The sequence below is a fragment of the Anas platyrhynchos genome, chromosome 12 (genome assembly GCF_047663525.1).
Source record: "Anas platyrhynchos isolate ZD024472 breed Pekin duck chromosome 12, IASCAAS_PekinDuck_T2T, whole genome shotgun sequence".
Taxonomy (NCBI): Eukaryota; Metazoa; Chordata; class Aves; order Anseriformes; family Anatidae; genus Anas; species Anas platyrhynchos.
The window spans coordinates 19,631,309-19,654,566 of record NC_092598.1 but is presented as its reverse complement, the minus strand read 5'-3'; positions in this window follow the sequence as shown (position 1 = coordinate 19,654,566).

Below are 23,258 nucleotides of genomic sequence, written 5' to 3'. Positions count from 1 at the left end.
CTACATGCAGACAGTTATTTTTGTTGCTTAGAATACTGTAAATATTAACAAGCCAACCATTTAAATGAACAGACTACTTGATTTTCTATTGCTGTTTATTTTACTGCCTCTAAACATGAAAATGGCATTTGAAGGATCAGCACTTTATTATAAACTAATACCCTTCCCAGTAACTGAGGTTTTCCTGCTATTCCCAGCCTGGATCACACGCACAACCTGAAAGGCTGAGTTAATTTCTCAGTGGAACAGCAACGGAAGAGAAGGATAGGAGAGAGAAAAAGAAAAAGAAAATCCAAGATAAGACTGAATAAACCCCAATTTTCTTCTGATTTGGTAAACCCAGACTGATTGACATGGTATGAATTTTAACCAGATCTTGGTAAAGAAAAGACATCTCATAATGAAAATTATTTTACCAAGCAATGAATAAAAGAAAAAGTCAAAGTATTTGCAAAGTCACTTGCAAGTGACAAAGCTAGCAGCTCACTGCTTTGTGCTGGGGGATGTTCCTACAAGTTTGGTTTTGTTCAGTCACTGTGGTAGGCTACAGAAAAGTGGGGAGAGGAGAGGAGAGGAGAGGAGAGGAGAGGAGAGGAGAGGAGAGGAGAGGAGAGGAGAGGAGAGGAGAGGAGAGGAGAGGAGAGGAGAGGAGAGGAGAGGAGAGGAGAGGAGAGGAGAGGAGAGGAGAGGAGAGGAGAGGAGAGGAGAGGAGAGGAGAGGAGAGGAGAGGAGAGGAGAGGAGAGGAGAGGAGAGGAGAGGAGAGGAGAGGAGAGGAGAGGAGAGGAGAGGAGAGGAGAGGAGAGGAGAGGAGAGGAGAGGAGAGGAGGAGGAGGAGAGGAGAGGAGGATTTGGCACTCCAAGAGTCATGCACAGCCTGGGAGCCCTAACTCATTACTGCCCGAACTCCCAGCAGCTCCCATTCCGGACAATTACAGTAAATGGGACTTTTGCCCTCAACTTAATAGGGCCAGATGTAAGCACTTAAAGGCAGACTTTCTTACACAGTGTTATCTAAAAGGTTCTCCTTCAGAAATGACCTGGAAAAAATTAGTGACCTCCTTACAGCTCCTGGTGACATAATGAAAGGTTTTCAAAGAACTTGACTCATCCAGCAGAGTCTTTATGAGCAACTTAATTAACAATGCTTGATTCAAAGCTTGATTGCTTTGCTGAATAGGAGCCCACCATAGGAAAGAAGAGCATTAAGATTTTTGAGTTTTTCTACTGTTGCCCGTTCCTTAGAATTTAGTTTCCTGTCAGTCATAAACTTAAAATTATCACAGTTAATAATATGGTTTCTTGGTTTTGTTCAGAAGTTTTTACCTTTTTAGATTTCTGTAACAGTATGCACCTACTGATACTTTAGCACCAACACGGAAGCGATCTAATACTTGAGTATGCTTGAGTATGCTTTTTTTTTTAATGTTTTTGCTACTGATTCTTCCTACCTCCTTTCTGAAATGCAAAGGCGAAGTGCTATGTCCCAACAAAAATTCATCATTTTTTTTTTTAAATACAGCTGAAATAAAGTAGTAGCAATGCAATAAATGCTACACCATAACAAATATACTATAACACAAATCAATGCTCATAACTTAGAGTTCCCATGCACAAAATACCTTCTGCAAAATGTTCCTGTTCTAATGTTTCTCTTTTGCCTAATTCCCTTGAGGTTATCTTTATGCAAACTACTGTAAGTTACTTTCCTACTTCAGATTTTAACTTCCTTAGGACAGAAACAAAATCTAATTTCAAGGTAAAATATCAACCTTACTTACATTGCTAGCTAAAAGGAAACAGAGATAATAAATTTGAGGGCAGTATTAAAAGATCACACTGTCAGCTTGATTTTCTGCAATTTAAGTTAAAAAACACATGTACTTACAAACTCTTCCCTGAACCACAGCAAAACCAGTCTGCCAATAGGGTAAACAGCACAGTGCCATGGACCAAGGCTCTTAGCTGTCGAGTTGCTGTGCATGGCCGTGCAGTGGCTGCAGCTCCTTTGCAGCATCCATTCTGCAGGGTGCTGGTGAGCAGCATGCTACAGCAAGCCCCAGAAAGTATAAAAGCTCTTTTCTCTGACATAGCTTAGAGTAGACCCATGGCAGCTCTGTTACGGTCTGGAGTACCTTGAGATAATTCCTTCCCGGTCCATGATACATACTTTCCTTCCCCCTGCTCTCCCAAAAGGAAAGGAACTGGCTGCATAAATTCCCTTTGCTCCTGGCCTGGAGCTGCCATCCTGCTTTATGGTTCGTGGTCACACAGAACAGACCTCTCCACCGCACGTGGTAATCATTCACTACCACTGTGTTCATACAAGGTACTACATGTCCAGCAAAAGAGCTATCTATCCATGTAGAGCAGATACAATAGGGTGGCTGGTGTGTGCTCTGTGGGCAGTAAGTGCTGCTCTCTGCACCTGATCAGTCCTGAGCAGCCTGCATGTGCCATGCAACATCCCTACGTCGATGACAGGACAGGTGTTCTGTCCAGCACAGCTGATGACATTTGTCAGCTTGAACATCACAATGGATTTCTGTTACAATGCATGTGAGTTTGCTATCATCAGCCCTTTGTTTCCTCTTGGGCTAAATTGCACTTGTCCTTATATGCATCTATAAGTTTGCAATTAATGCACAAGCCCCTCTCCTGCAGCAGTCCTACTGACAGGGTGGAATAAGATCACACACGTTAAACATGTTATTGGATAGCTAAACTACTGTGACTTCAATAGACTTTTTCCTGTAATAATAACTTCAATCAGCAATCAAGGTTTCTTTCTCAATTTTTGTTGCTTGTATTATGTTGCAGTTTAATTCATTGTATACTAATTCTAGTTGTGCATTAATTGTATGTTTCTGCACAGTAATTAACTAATCACTATGTCACTCCCTCCCTATTATGAATAACCTCATTAATTCAAGACTGAAAGCTTGGTGCCTGCTGCCATTTCTCTCTCTCCTTTTTTTTTTTTTTGTCTTTCTACTGCTTCTTGACTTATAATCAAATATGAAACTCATGTATTTTTAAATACTTTTTCTTCTGTTTCTTCCACTGAAAAATTCATTGTGCTATCAAGCCTTTTAAAATAATGTTTATTTATTACACATTTCTTTGCTAGGTAATCAAAAGTTGTTACAATAAAGTGTGCGACTTGCTTTCTTTATGCCTGTGCTTCTGTTGTGTCACATGTCCACATTTTAATACTGAGTTTACTAGAAATTAGAATTTAGATGTAAAATTTAGCTCCAAGATTAAAGCTGCCATCAGACATCTTTGCATGAGGGCAAGTTTCTTTATGATTATGATTGGACATTTTTAGGTTATACCTGTGGGTAAAAACTTGGGGACATATTCAACAACATCAATGGAGCTGTGCATTTGTGTCTTCAAGGTCAGAGCTTGGCTGATGGAAACAAGCACTGGAAGATGCCCACAGCATAGATACGCAATTTAGATTAACAGGACACTCGAGTTGTTAAGACTTTAGTCATGCACAGCACTGAATCAAGTGCTTTGCTGTTGCAGTCTGACTCTTAATTTCAGAACTAAGCACTGCCTCAGTATTTGTTGAATCAAAGTCCTGCTCCTCTAAGAAATTTTCTTTAAAGCAATTTCTATTTCACACAGACAATTCCAAGAGCACCTGCTTGCCCTTTTTATGCTGAAAGGTATAAGGCTTCAATTTTTTTTTTTTTTCACCAAATAAGAACAATTAATTGAGATTCTAAAATGGGTGAACACCTCCCTTTCAGGAGTAGGTTGGAGATCTAATGAGTCTGTGAATGCACATCTATGTACACACACCCCTAATCTAAACCCAAAGCAAATGGGGGTAACTGTACTTATCAGTTTTTAACAAGGAATTCAAGTATGTTTTCAAACAGAGGTAAATATGCCTAGGAGTCAAGAGGCTAGTTTCTTTGCTGTTACAGGTGGCTACAGCTCAATCTGATTCAAAGGAAGAATGTGCAGTTGCTACAGCTAAGAGACCACTGCAATTTTTTGTTTTTATTTTTTATTTTTTTTTGAGGGAAATGACATCTTCAACAAAGGCTGTGAAAGCCACCCTTGAGTCCAGGAAATGCATTACAGAATGTATTTATCCATTAAGACAGACAAATTTAGTGTCTCCAAAGAATTTTCCCTTAAAAAAATAATAATAATAAAAAAACCTGAATGACTAAACTAAAAATTAATAACTAAAAAACTAAAAGCATAGGTGGAAACTTTGGAGTCGTTTGATTACTACCTCTTACAAAAATAAAAAAAAATAAAATGTACCTCTGCAGAAAGGGTTGTTGCTAATGAACAGCATGGCTCCAGGGCTGCTAAGCACGTGCAACAACTTCTGCTTCACCACGCCACTGCACATCAACATTTATCCAAATACATATTTGCACAATAGACCATAATGGTCCGTTTGCTTTGTAACAGTCTATTTGGCTGCCCCTAAATGAGTGGTTTGGGTGCACAGTGAAAGGAGATATTACTGCTATTGCTATTTCGGCATCTGTTCCTGTCATATCTGCTACCATTTCTCACATTTCTGCCTCAGATGCTGCTGCCCCTGCTATTATAGCCATCAAGCTCTTCTGCGTGTGCCTTCAAATCTGCCTTTTTATGCATGCCTGATGTTTTCTGCTAGTTTCTTTGGATATTTCCATTTTGCCCTCTTTGTAGCTGTTTTTGCCATTTATCTGAACTCATTTGTTTTCCTTCTACTGAGCCTTTACCCTGTCCCACCCAAAGACTGTATTATTTGTGTTAATAACAGGTATAATTTCATTCAAATGAATTAAGGACCTGCCTGCAACATTAATGTTTCTTAAAGTTCAACTGAACCTACAGTGGCAGTTCAGAAAGATAATTTTATTTTTTTAAAGTAGCACTTCTCATGCACAACCAGATACTCCTTAAGTAGGAAGCAGAGAACAGGGGGAAAAAGCAGTTATCTGCATAGCTACAGACATGTCTAACAAAAGGGATGACAATGATACCCCTGAAGAAACTTTGCACACCACCTGCAGTAAGTGCACAGAGTCCACACAGGCCCCTCGTTCTACCTCCCTGGTCAGCACGGTCCCCGGGTGCCCGTGGTGGTGCTCATGCTGAAAGCAGCAGCAGTTTCTTCTTGGCGGCACTAGATAAGAGGTCATGGAGAGTGAACTATAAATATCTGTCATCCTCTCCCTCCCTTTTTCATGGGGAGAATTAAATTGTTAACAAGGGTGACAAGTAACTGATTGCACCGGACAGCTGATTAACATCGTGTCAGGATAAATAAGGCAGTTTGGAACTATCATAGCAGGTTCCCTTCAGGTTGTGTTGACATCTCTCCATTACTTATAACTAGTTCTTCTGGGAGAGGCAGGGGAAAGGGAAGGTCTTTAACCATGACCAGAGAAACCACACGAAGGAGTATGTAGAGCAGAAAAGATGGAATGCCATCAGTTTGCAGCGCGCCTCCCATCACCCTGATTTCCTCACTGAAATTCCATTTTAAAAAGGAAGATTGCAGAAAAATGTAATTTGAAGCAGAGCTGGTCTTCTACATCTTCATGACCCAGTCTAATTTGTGCCCTACAGACAAAATAAGAATCCAAACTGCCAGAGTTCATCAGAAAGCAGACTTGCAAGCTTTTCCAAGACTTACATCCTATTTCCAAGGACTTTAATGTACCCATGGATGAGCTTTCAAGATTATCAGTCCCCCTGAACCCAGTCTGCCCAAACCAATCTGTATCAAATCAGCATCAACAGCAATAGTAATGGCCATGTGCTTAATTGCCAGGAATTGCAGTAGCACAGCCCAGGTGAAGCACTTGGTGCCAGCACCAACCCATAGGTTCCAGAAAGTAGGGCGCACTCTCTGCTCTTTGTCTGGGTCATCTGCATAACTACTTCATTTTTAAAACATTGTTTTTATAGTCAGTTTTGTGATAAGAAGAAAAACAACATATTGTCAGGCTGGATGTATGACAAGCTATAAAGCTTGCTGCCCTGCAAGGCTAAGAAAAAACTTTTATATTCATTAAAGTGCTTCAAAAAAAAAAAAAAAAAGATGGCATATCTTCTATACTGTAACTGCAGATTAACCAAACCTTCTTACATGAAATAACAGTGGGAGAAGGTCTGCAGGATTTGTAGGAGCTTCCACCTCTAGGTTAGCCTGAATGGAAGTTATATAAGCATTTATTGTGATTACTGTGCATGGAATAAGAACCACAGAATCATCTAGGTTGGAAGAGACCTCCAAGATCATCTAGTCCAACCTCTGATCTAACACTAACAGGTCCTCCATTAAACCGTATCCCTAAGCTCTACATCTAAACGTCTTTTAAAGACCTCCAGGGATGGTGACTCCACCTCTTCCCTGGGCAGCCTGCTCCAATGCCTAAAAACCGTTTCAGTAAAGAAGTTCTTCCTAATATCCAACCCAAAACTCCCCTGGTGCAACTTTAGCCCATTCCCCCTCATCCTGTCACCAGGCATGTGGGAGAATAGACCAACCCCCACCTCGCTACAGCCTCCTTTAAGGTATCTGTAGAGAGCAATAAGGTCGCCCCTGAGCCTCCTCTTCTCCAGGCTGAACAAGCCCAGCTTGCTCAGCCGCTCCTCATAGGACTTGTTCTCCAGGCCCCTCACATTCATCATATTCAGCTGACTATCCACCATCACTCCCAGGTCCTTCTCTGCCTGGCAGCTCTCCAACCACTCAGCTCCCAGCCTGTAGCTCTGCTGGGGGTTATTGCGCCCCAGGTGCAGGACCCGGCACTTGGCCTCGTTGAACTTCATGCAGTTGACCTCAGCCCATCAGTGCAGCCTATCCAGATCCTCCTGCAGAGCTTTCCTACCCTTGAGTAGATCGACACACGCACCCAACTTGGTGTCATCTGCAAACTTACTGAGGGTGCACTCAATGCCCTCATCCAGATCATTGATGAAGATATTAAAGAGGACCGGCCCCAGCACTGAGCCCTGGGGGATGCCACTAGTGACTGGCCTCCAACTGGACTTGACTCCATTTACCACGACTCTTTGGGCCCGACTCTCCAGCCAGTTTCTAACCCAACGAAGCGTGCGCCAGTCCAAGCCACGAGCAGCCAGTTTCTCAAGGAGAATACTGTGGGAAACGGTGTCAAAAGCCTTACTGAAGTCAAGGTGGACCACATCCACAGCCTTTCCCTCACCCACCCAGTGCGTCACTTTGTCATAGAAGGAGATCAGGTTCATCAAGAAGGACCTGCCTTTCATAAACCCATGCTGACTGGGCCTGATCGCCTGCTTGCCCTGCAAGTGCTGCACGATGACTCTCAAGATAAAGTGCTCCATGAGCTTCCCTGGCACTGAGGTCAAACTGACAGGCCTGTAGTTTCCTGGGTCAGTCCTCTGGCCCTTCTTGTAGATGGGCGTCATGTTTGCTATCCGCCAATCAACTGGGACCTCCCCCAATAGCCAGGACTGTTGATAAATGGTGGTAAGCGTCTTGGCCAGCTCCTCTGCCAGTTCTCTCAGTATCCTTGGGTGGATCCCATCCAGCCCCATTGACTTGCATACATCCAAGTGCTGTAGCAGGTCACCAACCATTTCTTCGTGTATAGTGAGGGCCACAATCTGCTCCCCATCCCGATCAGGGAGCTGACTCAGGGAGCTGGATATCCAGAGAACAACTGCTCTTGCTGCTAAAGACTGAGGCAAAGAAGGCATTAACACCTCAGCTTTTTCCTCGTCTCTCGTCACTAAGTTTCCCCTCACATCCAGTAAAGGCTGGAGATTCTCCTTAGTCCTCCTTTTTGTGTTGATGTATTTATAAAAACATTTTTTGTTATCTTTGATGGCAGTAGCCAGACTGAGCTCCAGATGAGCTTTGGCCTTTCTAATTTTGTCCCTGCACAGCCTCACAACATCCTTGTAGTCCTCCTGAGTGGCCCGCCCTCTTTTCCAAAGATTATAAACCCTCTTTTTTCTCTTAAGCTCACGTGACAGCTCTCTGTTCAGCCAGGCCGGTCTTCTTCTATGCCAGCTCATCTTTGGGCACATGGGGACAGACCGCTGCTGAGCCATTAAGATTTCCTTCTTGAAGAGCGCCCAGCCTTCCTGGACTCCTCTGCCCTTCAGAACCACCTCACAAGGGACTCTACCAACCAGTGTCCTGAACAGCCCAAAGTCAGCCCTACAGAAGTCCAAGACTGCAGTTTTACTGATCCCCCTCCTGACTTTGCCGAGAAAGAGGACATCCAATCACAATCTCTGGGCAAAACTGGGTTATTGCGGTTTCAAGAAGTAACAATTTTGTTAAAGTTAACTTGTTGCACGTGATTAAGGTAGAGCTCCAGCACCAGATACCCAAGAGCAACGTTAAGGGCAAAATTTGATGGAGTAACAGATTGGTATTAGAAAAACTCAAGGCCTTAACTTAGCTTTGGAAAAAAGTTTCTATGTCTATTTTTAGCCTATCATAAACATAACAACAGCAGGTTTTAAATAAATGTATTTGAACCTTTTTGATTTCTTTAATTCAAATATTTCCCAATGTATATGGCAAGTCCCAGATGCACTGTAGAAGCCTCCTGTTTTCAGATTGGATCCATATCTAACCTAAATAAACCACCATTTACATCAATCTTACTAAATGGCTTGCCTGTTTGCCTGCAAGTAGTTTTTCAAATTAAATTAGAACGAAGTAATTGTTTCTATTGACGCTGTGTGTCTTTGCACTGGGCAGGGGAACAAACATTATTTGTTTATTGAAAAATACTGATGCCATTTTGCTCAGTGTAGCAACACATTTACTTTTATATATTAAAATTGAATTTGAAATGCTGTACCTGCATTTTCTGCTCCAAATATTTTCTAAAGCAAACCCTGACAGAACGAGATGCAGGCAGTAGAAAAATGGGCAGGTAACACCAGCAACCTGGATCTGTGCTTGTTCTTGTGAGTCCTTGCTTCGCATCTCACAATATGAGGTGAGTTCAACAGGAATGAGCTGGCAGCACTGGAGTGACAAGTAGAATTCACCTTCATTCCTGTGCGCGACTGCAGGCAGTGCTGGTGACAAAGGGCCATCAGACAGCTGACATTTACCAGCAGGACACAGCTGGTGGAACACAGCCACGCCACAGCAGGCCTGTGAGCCCCGCTCCTGGCTGCACCGTTTCCCCTTCTCTCCTCTTCCTGCTTTCATTGGGATTGATTTTTGTTTGAAGAAAAGTCTCTCTCAGCAAACTTTGGCTGTCTACCAAGCTGCGTTTCTGTGAAAGCAATGCTATTCTTCTGCACTCAGACCATGGCAGGCTAGAAACAGGCTGGGAGCGAGTCACGGACAACTGGATTTGAATCCTTCAGCACACAGACTTTTATTTACCCATTTTTCAAAAATTACTCCAAACAGCTAACCAACAAACTTCCCTGTGGGCTGCCTTTCCCTTTTTGTGACCTATGCGTTGCTACATATTTGCTACTAGGACTTCAGTACATCTTTTTCTCTCTTTTCATTACTGTAGAAAACCAGCATGTTTCCTTATTTTCCATTTTCATTTAGATGAACCAACGTAATCCAGTTCACAGCATGTATGTAATCCCCTTCTCTGGCAGTTGTCTACTCAACCTATGAAGTGTAATATGGCATCACAGATATTTCATCATAACCAAAGGCTAATGAGAAGTTCATTCCAGTGAATGGTGTAAAAAGGAGTATCATTTTAGCACAATACCATATGGCTTCAATTTAGCATAAATAAGTACTTGCTAAGAAAGCTCAAGTGAAAGAAACATGAATTTGAATGTCATGATTGCATTCTGGAAAGTACATTAAGACACAATAAATGAAAAGTTCATTCCTCTGCAACTTCTATGAATGTAGGGTCGAGTCTTGCACTGGAGCTGTTGCTAGGATTGTTTGCTGGACCACAGCAGTAAGGTACAATGCACTTGGAAAAAAGTTTTAATCCTATTGGTGCCCCCACATTCCTTTTTCCTTTTCTTCCTCCTGTATTAAAGATGTATTCTTCTATTTTGCTAGAAGACATACATGTTAAGTCTGCCCACTTCTCTATTATAGACTTTGTGGAAAAATTCAAATTTCAAAGCAACTTTGGCAAATCACAGCAAAATGCAGTGAACCAGGGAGAGGAGTTGTGTATAACTCATTTCTAGACACTAGATTATCCATCAAAACAAGGAGTTACTTTGAGTTAGAAAGGATCAATAGGAAGCAGTGCAGGTGGTACAAGGACCAAGCTAAACCAGACTCTGCTGGAGCTTGCCTTGCCCGAACTGCTTCTTCTATCAACCGTGTTCATGCCAGCCTAACTCAGGCACAGCACAGCTCAGGACCACTGAGCGATGCTCTCTGCAGCAGACGTGCTGTCTTAACCAATGATGAGTTGCATAAAGTCAGCTGCAGCCTGCAGTTTCACCTTGTCAGCTGTACCAGCACTGAACACAGACTAACTTGCTACTGCTGAGCCTAGTTAGGTAGCTTACCATGGCCACCTTATTATGAATTCTAGACTGATTTCCTTCCTAACCTGGATCATTTCACAGCCTTGTTTTTGGAAGCACTTAAAATATTTAAACCAGCAAAAATCTAGGACAGGATTTTGCTAGTGGATGGGAGTACGATAAAGAAGCAAATTCAAACTGCAGCTTGCTGAAAGGACATAACCTTTGGGTTTTTCTGATTATTCTATTTTGGTAAACTCTGATGCTAAATCAATATGAAATCATTATAAAGTGCTATAAACCTGCAATGTGATTTCAAAGAATAGAGTAACATCACAATATTATTAGGTGGAGATTCTTTTTTAACCTCAATTTTGAGGTCAGTCTATAGAGCTCTAAGTCCAGATAGAAAGAACAGACAGACTTTTTGTTATCATCTAAATCATACCACCTACCGTTTGTGTGCACTCTGTTAAAGTGGCTAAAGTACCTGGGCTGCAGTTTACTGGTGTTATTCAGAATGCAAAGTGGCTTTTACCCTGTTCGCTCTTGCATACAAAGGTCAGTTTTGTAAAACTTGTCATCTTGATTGATATTATAATGTCAATTTTTTATAAATGGTTTTGTTGATTAATATAGCCATTTGCAGTTGGAGTGGATATTTTTCTCCAGATTACTGAGAACAATGAATAGTGCAACAAGTGCTTAAGAGTGGTGAAGACCATCAACATTTGCCTTGAAGAAGGGGATATAAAACTTCCTCCCTGAAAGGAAGAACAGCCGTATTAGCCCTATGGAGTCTTTTCTTCAGGCTAGAGACAGTTATCCTTTTGAGGTCACCTTTTATCTTCAGGAAGGCAACTGAAAACTAGAAAGACTGCATGCTGAAATGCTGCTGCAGGAGTTTGGACCCTTATATTTCATACTTCCAGTCAAGGAACCACAGGCTTCTTGCTGTGAACAGCCACCCACATAGCACTTAAGATGCTGCTCAGCCACACTTGTGACACTTCTGATGCAGCTGGGGGGAATACACCAGTTCATCTGTTTCCTATCGTGCATGGCTGAATCTTTTCCAATACCAGCCTGGAAGGTTGTGGCAAAACTGTGTCTTTCAATTGGAAAAGGCAGGTTCATCAAAACCAAATCCTTCCTTACAAAAACAATTTTGATCATCTTACATAGAATGGTTTGGGTTGGAAAGGACCTTAAATATCATCCAGTCCCAACCCTCCTGCCATGGGCAGGGACCCCTCCCACCAGACCAGGTTGCTCAAAGCCCCAGCCAACCTGGTCTTGAACAGCTCCCAGGATGGGGCATCCACAGCTTCTAATCTACAACCTGTTCCAGTGCCTCATCACCCTTGTAGTGAATAATTTCTTCCTTTTATCTAACATACATCTACCCTCTTTCTGTTTAAAACCATTGCCCCTTGTCATATCACAACATGCCCTTGTAAAAAGTCTCTCTCCATCTTTCTTATAAGCCCCCTTTTAATTATTGAAAGACTGCAATAATGGCTCTCTGGAGAGAATAGAATTATTTTCATGTCTAGGATGAAACTTTTGGTCAGAATGACATCTCAGAACACTTACAAGTTCCCCAAGCTTTCTAAGGTAAGAAATACCTGAGATCAACACTCCTCTTTTGTGTTCTTAGCACAGACACCTGAACTTGTCTAATCCTTGTTTTAGCAAGTTCCCAGAGCAAAGATAAATGAGTAGTGAAAAGAGAAAAAGTCTTCATTTCATTTTGATGTGAAATAAGATTTTTTTTGAGTCTTAACAAAGACACACATTCCTAAATGCCAATCAGTGTTAATAAAAACACTATGTATTCAAAAAGCACTATTTCAATATGCTGAGAAGGTCAGAAGGACAGTATTTATTACAGCAATAACTCAATTTGAAATTCTAGGAAGATATCAAGATTTACTGAGGAAAGGGGTCATTTACAACCTTGATAGAAAATGCAGACAACACTTCTAACATTCTTTATAATGCTTCTTGTAGGATTTGAATAAAGCACTGTCACACATCTCAAACAAGCCTCATACTTCTGGACAAGAAGTGGCTAGATAAAATTTTAATAAATATAAAATGCCAAGGGACTCCACATATTGCCTGTTTTACAGAAAGATTCTTTTATAGCCTGTTTTTTCCTACTTTCATACCTAGCTTTTGTTTTCTATGTCTGTATATGAAAATGTGCTAGGAAAAGGAAATAAAATCAAAACACTCAAGCTAAGTTGAAAAATAAATGTCAAAAGACAGGGGTAAAAATCAATATATTTCAAATGCAAAGTTATATAATCTTTTAACATGACTAATTCAAGAATTGGCTGACATTCAACTGAAAAGTGAAGTCTGGAAAAAGTCCTTTTTTCCTCATCTCTCCAATCCTAGCAAAATTTGTTCTTTTAATACATTATACCTAATATTCTGATCACTGTCTTGGTGCAAAACTTTATGTCTGTTTTAAGTGTCCTTCTTGAGTTCTTTATACCACTTTATTTCCTTTGGAAAACTGGATGAACAGCTCTGAAATAGCCAGCAAAGTACTCTGGAGATATATGCCATTTCTTTCTTTTGTATCTTCTAATGTTCCCTAATGTTTCCCAACCAAAGAAAACACATGAAGCTTAATTACATCCACAACTACTTATCAGCCACTTTCTGTCACAGTTCCTAGATAAATGGCTATACATTTGCTATATATTTTTGAGGATAACAGTTTCATTTCAAAGAAGTTCTCTGGGTTTGCTGTAAGTCACACCCTCCCCTTCCCTACCCTGAAGAATAACTTTGTCAGATTTGTTCTTAGATCATACATAAATTCCTTTAGTCAACTTGAACGAAACATAGGTCAGTTGCTCTCAAGAAGAAAGGTGGTACAAAATATTGCAGCTAAATTTTCCCTCCTCTACTTCTAACAATTTATTAGTGCACAAGACTCATGGAATGATAGCTTTTCCATCTTGCCAAAGACCTACCAGCTTCAGTGAGGGGAGTTCAAATATATTCCTGTAGGCCTGTCTTCTGTTAATTTTCTTGGAATGGTTTGCCAAAATCTGAGAAGTCTGATATTAAATGAGCAGGCTCCCCTCTCCTCCCCCCCCCCCGCCCCCCTTTTTATTTTTGCAATACAGTTTCCTAGCATTTTGGACTCTTGATGACCATGCTGACATTTCACACCTCACAAAGCTTTCCTTGCCTTGGCAATCATATGCTACCTACAGGTTTCCATAGGTTTACTCAAAAAGCAAGACAGCAATCTAGAGTATACCCCCATGGCATAAATCTTTTTGTCATGGAGCAGTACTGTAGAAAGGTCCAGGTAAGCTGTATTGTTCAACTGACATACTGCAGGCAAGTTTATGTGCTACTTCTAAGCTGGAGAGGAGTGTTGGTTTACACATTTACACCATTTCCAGCATCTGGACAAACAGGTTCAAAGCTATGTAGGATAAAAACAGTTTTCATGGAGTTGGGCCAACAATGATGTGTTATGATCTACAGGAGAATACACAAATTCCATCGGGAATACATGAATACTTCACTGTTCTCAAAAACACGTGTCAGGGCAAAACTGAGAACCTAGACACTCTGTTTTCTATTTCCTCAGGAAGCAACAGAGTAACAGACAACTGACAAGTTACAGAACTATTTATGCAGAAGTTTATCTAGTAAATTTGATTTAGATAAGAAAGGTTTACATAGTGGAATACTTAAATTTAGCTTATAGCTGTGCTTAAAGTATAACATCCCAGGGTATGACAGAACCTTGATTTCTATCAATGCACATACATTTTTTACTCTTCTTACAAGCAGAAATTATTTTGCTCTATGTTTTCTGCTCTCCTTCCCCGAGCTCTTTTCAAGACAAATGATGACCAAGAACCAATCAGATTCTCTTAAAGATTAATGTATCCCATTATTTGTCATAGTCTATTCAGTAAGCTAGACTACATCCCCCCAAATCCCACACTAAATTTCATAATCCTATTGCACACATGAGATATGCTTTGTCTTTGTTTAAAGGTATCATTGCTTACTCCTCCTACTGCAAACTACAGACCATGGGTAGCAACTGCAATCAGGCAAAGAGTGCTACAGAAAGAATATCTGTATAAACCATACATAGTAATTATCAAATGCATTTTATCACTGTTTGCTTCAATATAGCTAATTCTCATTAAGATGCAAATTTACTGAGTCACAGCTATTTGAAGGAAGAAACTTTGCAACTCATGAGCACACGCTGATTAGGTGGCGTTTGCTCCAATGTTCATTTGGCTTGGACTGTGGCCATTTGCCTTAGTGCCATCATAGTATTAAGAGGCATAAATCTGCAGTGTCATTGGGTTGTCTTACATCCATTGTGAAATGTCCCTGTTATGACAAAATGCTATGATTTTTTTTTCTTGGCTTATGTACCTTTTCACAGAATACTCCTTATTGCATTTTGTATACTAACCACAGTTAACTACAGTTTAAAGACAACTATGATCACTATATGCAGGAACAGCACAATATACCAAAACCTAATAGCAGTACCACTAACAAACAGCGTCTGCCTGTCAAGAGCAGTTGGTTAGCCCTGTGCCCCACTTTGAGGAATAACCACTGCTTCACAAAATCACAGCTGATGTGTCAGTCTAGGCACTGTCTAGATGCTCTATATTTAAGCTGGAAAATGATTATCTATTGTTATTATTAAATTGTACACTTTCTGGAGCCGATAATTTGTCATTTGCAAGGAGAAAAGCAGAAAAATGTATAATCAAGGAAAGAAGCTGAAGAGGTGGATGCTTAACAGTGTTACGGACTTTCTTTAATTAAAGCCTCTCTTAACTTGCTCTTAATCAAAGCAAGTGGCAAGTGACACGCTCAGCAGATGGGTACAGCTGTGCATAACAACCAGGCAGGTGTTTAATTTTTATATTTGGCAAGTGTGCTAAGCTGCATTCAAACATTTGGGGGTGAGGAGGTCGGTTAGTCAGGGAGTGTTTCAAAGACATGTGCCACTGAAAAAGGAGATTATTCTGCCACTGTTAAATTACCCAATCAACTTCACTACTTCTGTGTTAAATCCCAGTTTGAATTACCAGGGCAGATGTATAATCTGGGAGGCTTTGCAGAGCACTCTCTCTCACTCCCCCCTTTCCCTCACATTTTTTTTTTCCTTCTTAATGCTAACTGTACTGAACTGCAGGTTTCTGTCTCCTCACATACCAAAAACAGTTCTTATTGTCTCCTATTCCCAGTGCAAAAGCCACTGAATGAGTCAGACGAGAGAAATAAACACATCCTAGGTAGAAATGGATTACTTGCAGAACCAGGAACTCCAGAAACACACAAAACAGATAGTGATGAAGGCTGCACAAACAGAGAAAAGAAACTCTAACCCATGTCTTCCCAGACACTGTGCAAATCCGGTAAAGGAACTACTGAGATCATCACAAACAAGAAAAAACAGTATTCATTTTACCTAAAAGTCTGCCTAATATAGCTAAAATGCAAAACAGCGATTAAAAACAAAGCCAAGGAGTGTACAACAAAAGGTAGATTTTGAATTTCATGAACATAAGTTATGCCCTGCACTCCCAGTAATTTGCAGCATCGTTTACCTGCAAGAACAAAATGGAATAAGGCCAGGTAAATGAAACACAAGGAAAATGACAAGTATTTGGCATCCTCTACAGAACATATACCAAAGGAAGGAATTTTGGCAAAGCAAAGGATCAGCAGCAAAACACAGCTTGAGTAAAAAGAAAGAGAGTAAAAAAGAGTAAGAAAGAGAGTATTAGTGAAAGGCAGAAGTGGCAGTACCGTCACCTGCATCAATAGGTACATCCAGACATCCATTATAGCTACAGACAAGGAAGGAGACAGAATGTGCATGAGGGAGAGCAAATTCAAATCATGCAAGTCAGTATTGATGTTAAAGTGATCAGAGACTGCTGCTATTATTTTTCCACTCATTTTCATGTACTACACTACATTAAAGGTTAGCTAAAAATAGATTACACACTTTCATACAATTGCTTTCCCACATATTTCCTGGTAAACTATACTTTCAAATTAGAATAGAAATATCCACCAGACTCCCTCTGTGCTTTTCCACGCACAGAAGAAAGTTCAAATACCCTTGTTTAACAATTTGAATATAAAGAGGAATGGAGCTGCTTAAGAATTCCTTCCATCAGTATTTCTGTATTTCTCAGACTTTGAGAAAATACAAACCCCACTTGGCTCATCTGTTTCTATCTGCTTGCAAAGTCTGGAATAGACTAGGAAGAGTATTTCAAACACTTCCAAAGCTTTTTCTACTACTATTCAGTTCCTTTGACATGCTTTTGTAGTCTTCAAGAAGTAGAGTGACACCCCACAGCCACAGAAATGCTGACTTGGTTGACTGTCATAATCAAAGCACATATTGGTTTAACACAGGAATTACTGAATAAGGTTCTTCATATGAAACTGGAGATTTATGAACATACATGACTCCTTATGCAAGGAAAGGAATATTTCTCTAGCTTCAGGTGTTCTTGGGATGACTTTGATTCATGTTGTCATGAGTGAAACATGACTCACTGTCCCCTAACAAGTCCCGTGCCAGGGAACGAAACTGATCCTGTGGTGAACTGATAAAAAATGTCAAGGTCTGAGAGCACTGCCACAAACACTTCCCCTTTTCTGTCTTTAGTTTTCACAGTCTGGAGGGAGAAACTTATGCCACCGTTGAGGGATATATTTGTGAATTTTCACTTACACAGTCCTAAATGCAAAGATTTGGGAGACTAAAATCAAGGCACCCAACAGACCAAAATATTTCCTATATATCCTTATTGTGTCACTTGCTACTAGGAAAAGCAGCTTTCTAAAAAATAATGTAACAGAGCAATTCCTAACTGAATTAATCTTCAGTTTACATACACAAAGTACATGCCTGCATTTTTGTTCTTGATATGGATAAAGCATATTTTAACAGTTTTCTTGATGTCCCTAGCAGCCAGAATTAAAAAAATAAACAAAATAAAAATCCCTGAATACTCTTTTTCCCCCAAATACTGATAAAATTATTATCTGCTAGTTTGGGTTTTAGGAAAAAATAAATTAATGAAGTAACTTTATGTACAAGCTGTAGCATAAGTGAACTACAAAGGATCATTTTGGTCAGAACATATATGTGTGAGTCAAAGAACACAGCTGATAGATGTATATTTATCACACATTCCTTAAAAACAGAAACTTAATCTAGTCAGCATTTTGATTTCCAAATTTTTTCTTTGTTGGGAATTGGCATACAGGGCCTGGACACGAGTCTGTGGAACAATTGTTCGATCTGGGCTTGCCTTAAGCAACCAGGAGTAGGCCTTAGAAAATCTCATGGCCTGCTGTAGCTGAGCAAACCAAGCTACCAGAATAACTATGTAACTATGAGAAGCTCCCACGACAATGATTCCCACATCGCCCAATTGAGGAATTCAGAAAAATATTGTTACCGGCAGCTGGCCTCAAGGACAAGGTCTACATGACCGCTAATCACAAGGGGGGTTGTTTTCCTGACTGCTAATCACAAGGGGGGTTCTTTTCTTGCAGGTGGGGTTGTTTTCTTATAGTTGTTTGTCTGAGTGCTTTTGACCAATAATCTTGTGTGAAACACTGTCCGCCCCTGTCAAGTTCACTATAAAAGTTAGGCTATTCGGGCAATAAAATGGAGCAGCATGATCTGACTCGACTGGTGTCTGTTGTGCTTTCGGCCGTGCTTCCTAACATTTCCTGTTCTATTTCTGCAGCCATAACATGATTTTGTTAAATATTTGAAGTCTTCCTTCCCATCCATAACCAAATTGTCTATTTGTATAGCAGATGAAACACTAGTTATACCTCGGAGAATTAGAAATATAAGCAGAATAAGCATTTAGGTCAAAATAAAAATAAAATTAAAGTCTAAAAATGTTTGTAGGAAATAGCACAGTTTATACTTACAAATTCATGTAGACTTAGCTTTGGATACACAGCTTCTTCCATTTCAAAATTAACTTTGATGACAACCTATCTTTCCATAAATATTAATTATCAATACAACATATCTAACCAGCTAAACTATTCTAACCATATTTGCATTTCAGAGCAATTATTTTTATAGCTAGCATATTAATTTCCTCAAAATGAATAATTTATTATGGTTATTTTCATTTCTCCCCTGTGTGCATTTTCAAGAAAATGGTGTCCTAAGGCCTGAATAATTACCAGCTGAATATGAGATAGTTACCTTGATTTTTGCTCAAGATACACACATGCATGTGTGTTATCACGGCTTCCTACCATTTTCATACCATTTTTTTCTTATTAGGTAAGAATAGAAAAGAGAACTTCAAAGTGATCCAAAGTCTCTTTGAATCAGGATGATTCAAAATTTCTATATTGACACTGTGGAGTTACATAGGGTCATCCCCTTTGGCCTCTGCAGATTATTTGGTACTCTAATTTTGATTTGCATTCTCTAACTTTGTCACAGACTGAAGCAAAGCCAGGCAACATAGGACAGCAGTCATGGGAAGCAGCTTTGAGTTAAAAGAAGAAAACAAGACGATGCCAGCAGATACTGCTATTTTTGAGGGGTATTACAGGGCTGGTGCTAGCACATCCCAGCTGAAGGATGAGATCTGTTCCACTGTGTTTCTCTTCCCTGTCTGCCTCCGTGCAGAGGTGCCCACAGCCCCTCGGGTCAGAAGTCAGCATGTGCAGCTTCAGACACTCACCCTGCTGAATCATTAGCCTTGAAAAAAAATCAACAATCTTTTGGGGATGATCTAAGTGTAAAATAAACTCCTCCGAGTTCAGCTTCAGTCAAACTGCTGACTGTCAAACGCTTTGGAAAATGTCAGAATCTGAGTTGTTATTACAGTTTAGCTCAGACACTACACTTTCACATGCAATGTTTGCCATCTCCCAGCTTAAGCAGGTAACCTGCAAGCTATAAAGAACTGTACCGTAGTCAGCCCTCACAGAGGGAAGAAAAATACATCTTCCTCACTTCTATATGTAGACATAAACATGGGGCCGGATGGGATCCACCCAAGAGTACTGAGAGAACTGGCAGAGGAGCTGGCCAAGCCGCTTACCACCATTTATCAACAGTCCTGGCTATTGGGGGAGGTCCCAGTTGACTGGCAGATAGCAAACGTGACGCCCATCTACAAGAAGGGCCAGAGGACTGACCCGGGAAACTACAGGCCTGTCAGTTTGACCTCAGTGCCAGGGAAGCTCATGGAGCACTTTATCTTGAGAGTCATCGTGCAGCACTTGCAGGGCAAGCAGGCGATCAGGCCCAGTCAGCATGGGTTTATGAAAGGCAGGTCCTTCTTGATGAACCTGATCTCCTTCTATGACAAAGTGACGCACTGGGTGGGTGAGGGAAAGGCTGTGGATGTGGTCTACCTTGACTTCAGTAAGGCTTTTGACACCGTTTCCCACAGTATTCTCCTTGAGAAACTGGCTGCTCGTGGCTTGGACTGGCGCACGCTTCGTTGGGTTAGAAACTGGCTGGAGAGTCGGGCCCAAAGAGTCGTGGTAAATGGAGTCAAGTCCAGTTGGAGGCCAGTCACTAGTGGCATCCCCAAGGGCTCGGTGCTGGGGCCGGTCCTCTTTAATATCTTCATCAATGATCTGGATGAGGGCATTGAGTGCACCCTCAGTAAGTTTGCAGATGACACCAAGTTAGGTGTGTGTGTCGATCTGCTCGAGGGTAGGAAGGCTCTGCAGGAGGATCTGGATAGGCTGCACCGATGGGCTGAGGTCAACTGCATGAAGTTCAAAAAGGCCAAGTGCCGGGTCCTGCACCTGGGGCGCAATAACCCCCAGCAGAGCTACAGGCTGGGAGATGAGTGGTTGGAGAGCTGCCAGGCAGAGAAGGACCTGGGAGTGATGGTGGATAGTCGGCTGAATATGATGAATATGAGGGGCCTGGAGAACAAGTCCTACGAGGAGCAGCTGAAGGAGCTGGGCTTGTTCAGCCTGGAGAAGAGGAGGCTCAGGGGCGACCTTATCGCTCTCTACAGGTACCTTAAAGGAGGCTGTAGCGAGGTGGGGGTTGGTCTATTCTCCCACATGCCTGGTGACAGGACAAGGGGGAATGGGCTAAAGTTGTGCCAGGGGAGGTTTAGGTTGGATCTTAGGAAGAACTTTACCGAAAGGGTTGTTAGACATTGGAACGGGCTGCCCAGGGCAGTGGTGGAGTCACCATCCCTGGAAGTCTTTAAAAGACGTTTAGATGTAGAGCTTAGGGATATGGTTTAGTGGGGACTGTTAGTGTTAGATCAGAGGTTGGACTCGATGATCTTGAGGTCTCTTCCAACCTAGAGATTCTGTGATTCTGTGATAAAATGGCATCTCACAGGCAGCAGGATTTCTATTTCCTTTTAAAGATGCAAAACATACACTGGCACAGTAACCAATGCAGAAGGGTACAAACTATATCTGCTACTGCTTTCTTAAACAAACTTCCTAAGTTTAAATATTAAAGAGATACTTGCACCAACTCCCAGGCCCTAAACCTGTCAGCTTTCCTGAAAATCATCTTAAAAAAAAAAAAAAACACACACAAAACTTTTTTTTTTTTTTTTTTTTCATACAAAGGACTAAAGCATTAGTAGTTACAGCAAAAGCTGAAGATGGAATTTACCGTTAGTGTTCTCCATCTAATATTTGCACAAGAATAATCGATTAAGACATTCCCAGATGGTTTTAACATTTAACAGGATCTACAGCATGACAGTCAGAATTTTTAATACTTACAGAGTCACAGAAGAGTGTCACCAATAAGACAAATTACATGAGTAAGTGGCATTAGAATGCACTGCCAATGCACCCAAAAAGTTATTTGTAAGGATTGTGACAAGAAATATTCCAATTAGGCTAAGTAAATTACCAGAATGTAACCATCATTACTGAAAAGAGAACCTCACTTGTTACCATAAAAAGAATTCATTGTACAGACTGGAGAAATATACACTCTTTGGACTTATTATTAAAATAAATCTAACTAGTTATAATTAAATGGGTCTTAAATTGCAATAATTACCTAGAAACACTGAACAGATGAGCACAGGTGAACAGTGCACACATCAAAGCACACAGTGAAGAAAATGAGAACGAATGCTCTCTCTTAAATGCTGTGTCTTCAAGCAAGCAACCTAATGTCAGCTCAGCCAACCAACATAGTTGATGTAATTAAACAACAATACAGGTTTATTATATAACCAAATGGAAAGCTGGAGGCAGGTCTGAACAGTACTAAAAGAAGATTCAATTAAGTCTACAGCAGATCTAATTATGCAATGCTGGAACCAAAGTATACAAACTGGATCTGCTCAGCTCTGACACTTCTTTCCAGCTTTTTATTCTAGAATTTCAAAGATTATTTTAAAAGGATAGAGGAGGAAAAAAGGAGCAGTGGGTCTGAAATATAATGAATTTTTCACATCAAAAATCACCACAAAAAAAGAAAGGCACTTTGCAACAGAATAAATGGCAGCTGCACCAGAGACAAGCTTTTATATTCGATCTCTCAACAAGCAGAATATTCATTGCTTTTGATGAAAAGGAAGTGTGAAAAAATAAGCAAATCTCACAGCTAAATGCTTTTTAATGCTTTTCAGGTTGACAAACACATCCTTCAAGTCACTAACATCAGCCTAGCTCAGCTGGCAGCCCATTGCTGCCCTCCTGCAGGTGCTATGGTCTCCTCCCGGCATGCCCCTCTTATCCCACCGCGACACCATGCCTCCCCATGGCAGAGACCTTGGCCCCAGCTCCTGAGCAGGAGGTTTGCCTGTGGGTACCCCTTTGGCGTGCTTCTTACCCCCTGTAATGCCACCCTGAGCCTCACGATGGACCAGGCCTGAAAAGCTGTACATGCTTTATTTGGACTGGAACCATTAGCTCGGCTGCTCTTTCTTGGACAAGATCTCCTCTTCCAACAGAGGAAGTTCACAATGACGCTATATTACCCTGGTGGCCTTTTCCCTCAGAAACGTTCATTGTGGTCTGAGCTGGGCACATGGTAAGCATTACCACTTGAGTTAAATAAGCAGCAGCACAGGGCAAGAAATACAGAGAGGGAAATGGCAACTTGACCAAGGATGGAGCAGACAAGAAGGCTGACACATTCGTGTGACCACTGTCACCTGCTGAGCCGGTCTCAGTGGGGCTGCAGAGCACAGCACTGCCATGGGGCTGGTCCTGCCTGCCACTGCTAGCTGGGCTCCTGTTGCGCCAGCTGCTGGTACGCCTTATTGCATTTATTGGCTATGGTTTAAAGGTATGATGATATACGCTTTTAGTGACATTTTTAGACAGTCAGTGAAGTCAGCTGGTGATAAGGTAGATTCCTCATTTACTAGTTTTGTCCAGAATACTTAAATGAGTTTCTTCATAGTTTTCTCTGGTTCCTGTTTGTGAGTTGCCTCTGTGCTTGATCAGTGATTTCTTTCTGCTCCCTCAGCTGCTGTCTATATAATGACATGCTTAGACACATCTGAGAAATTCAAGTGTCTCATTCTCCTCACTCACGTCTATCCCAATTCAATTCTCTTTCAGTTCTCTTTTCCTCTCAGACAATTCCTTGTTAGTATAAATCACCTGTCATTTACCTGGATAGATTTAGTTGGATCCAAACCGAGAAAGCTGAGCTAATTCGCAGCTCTCACAGCGTTCTTTATTTTACCATCCTGAGGTTCCAGATAGCAATGCCAATTTAAAAGGTTTCCAAACTTCATTTTAATATCAAACG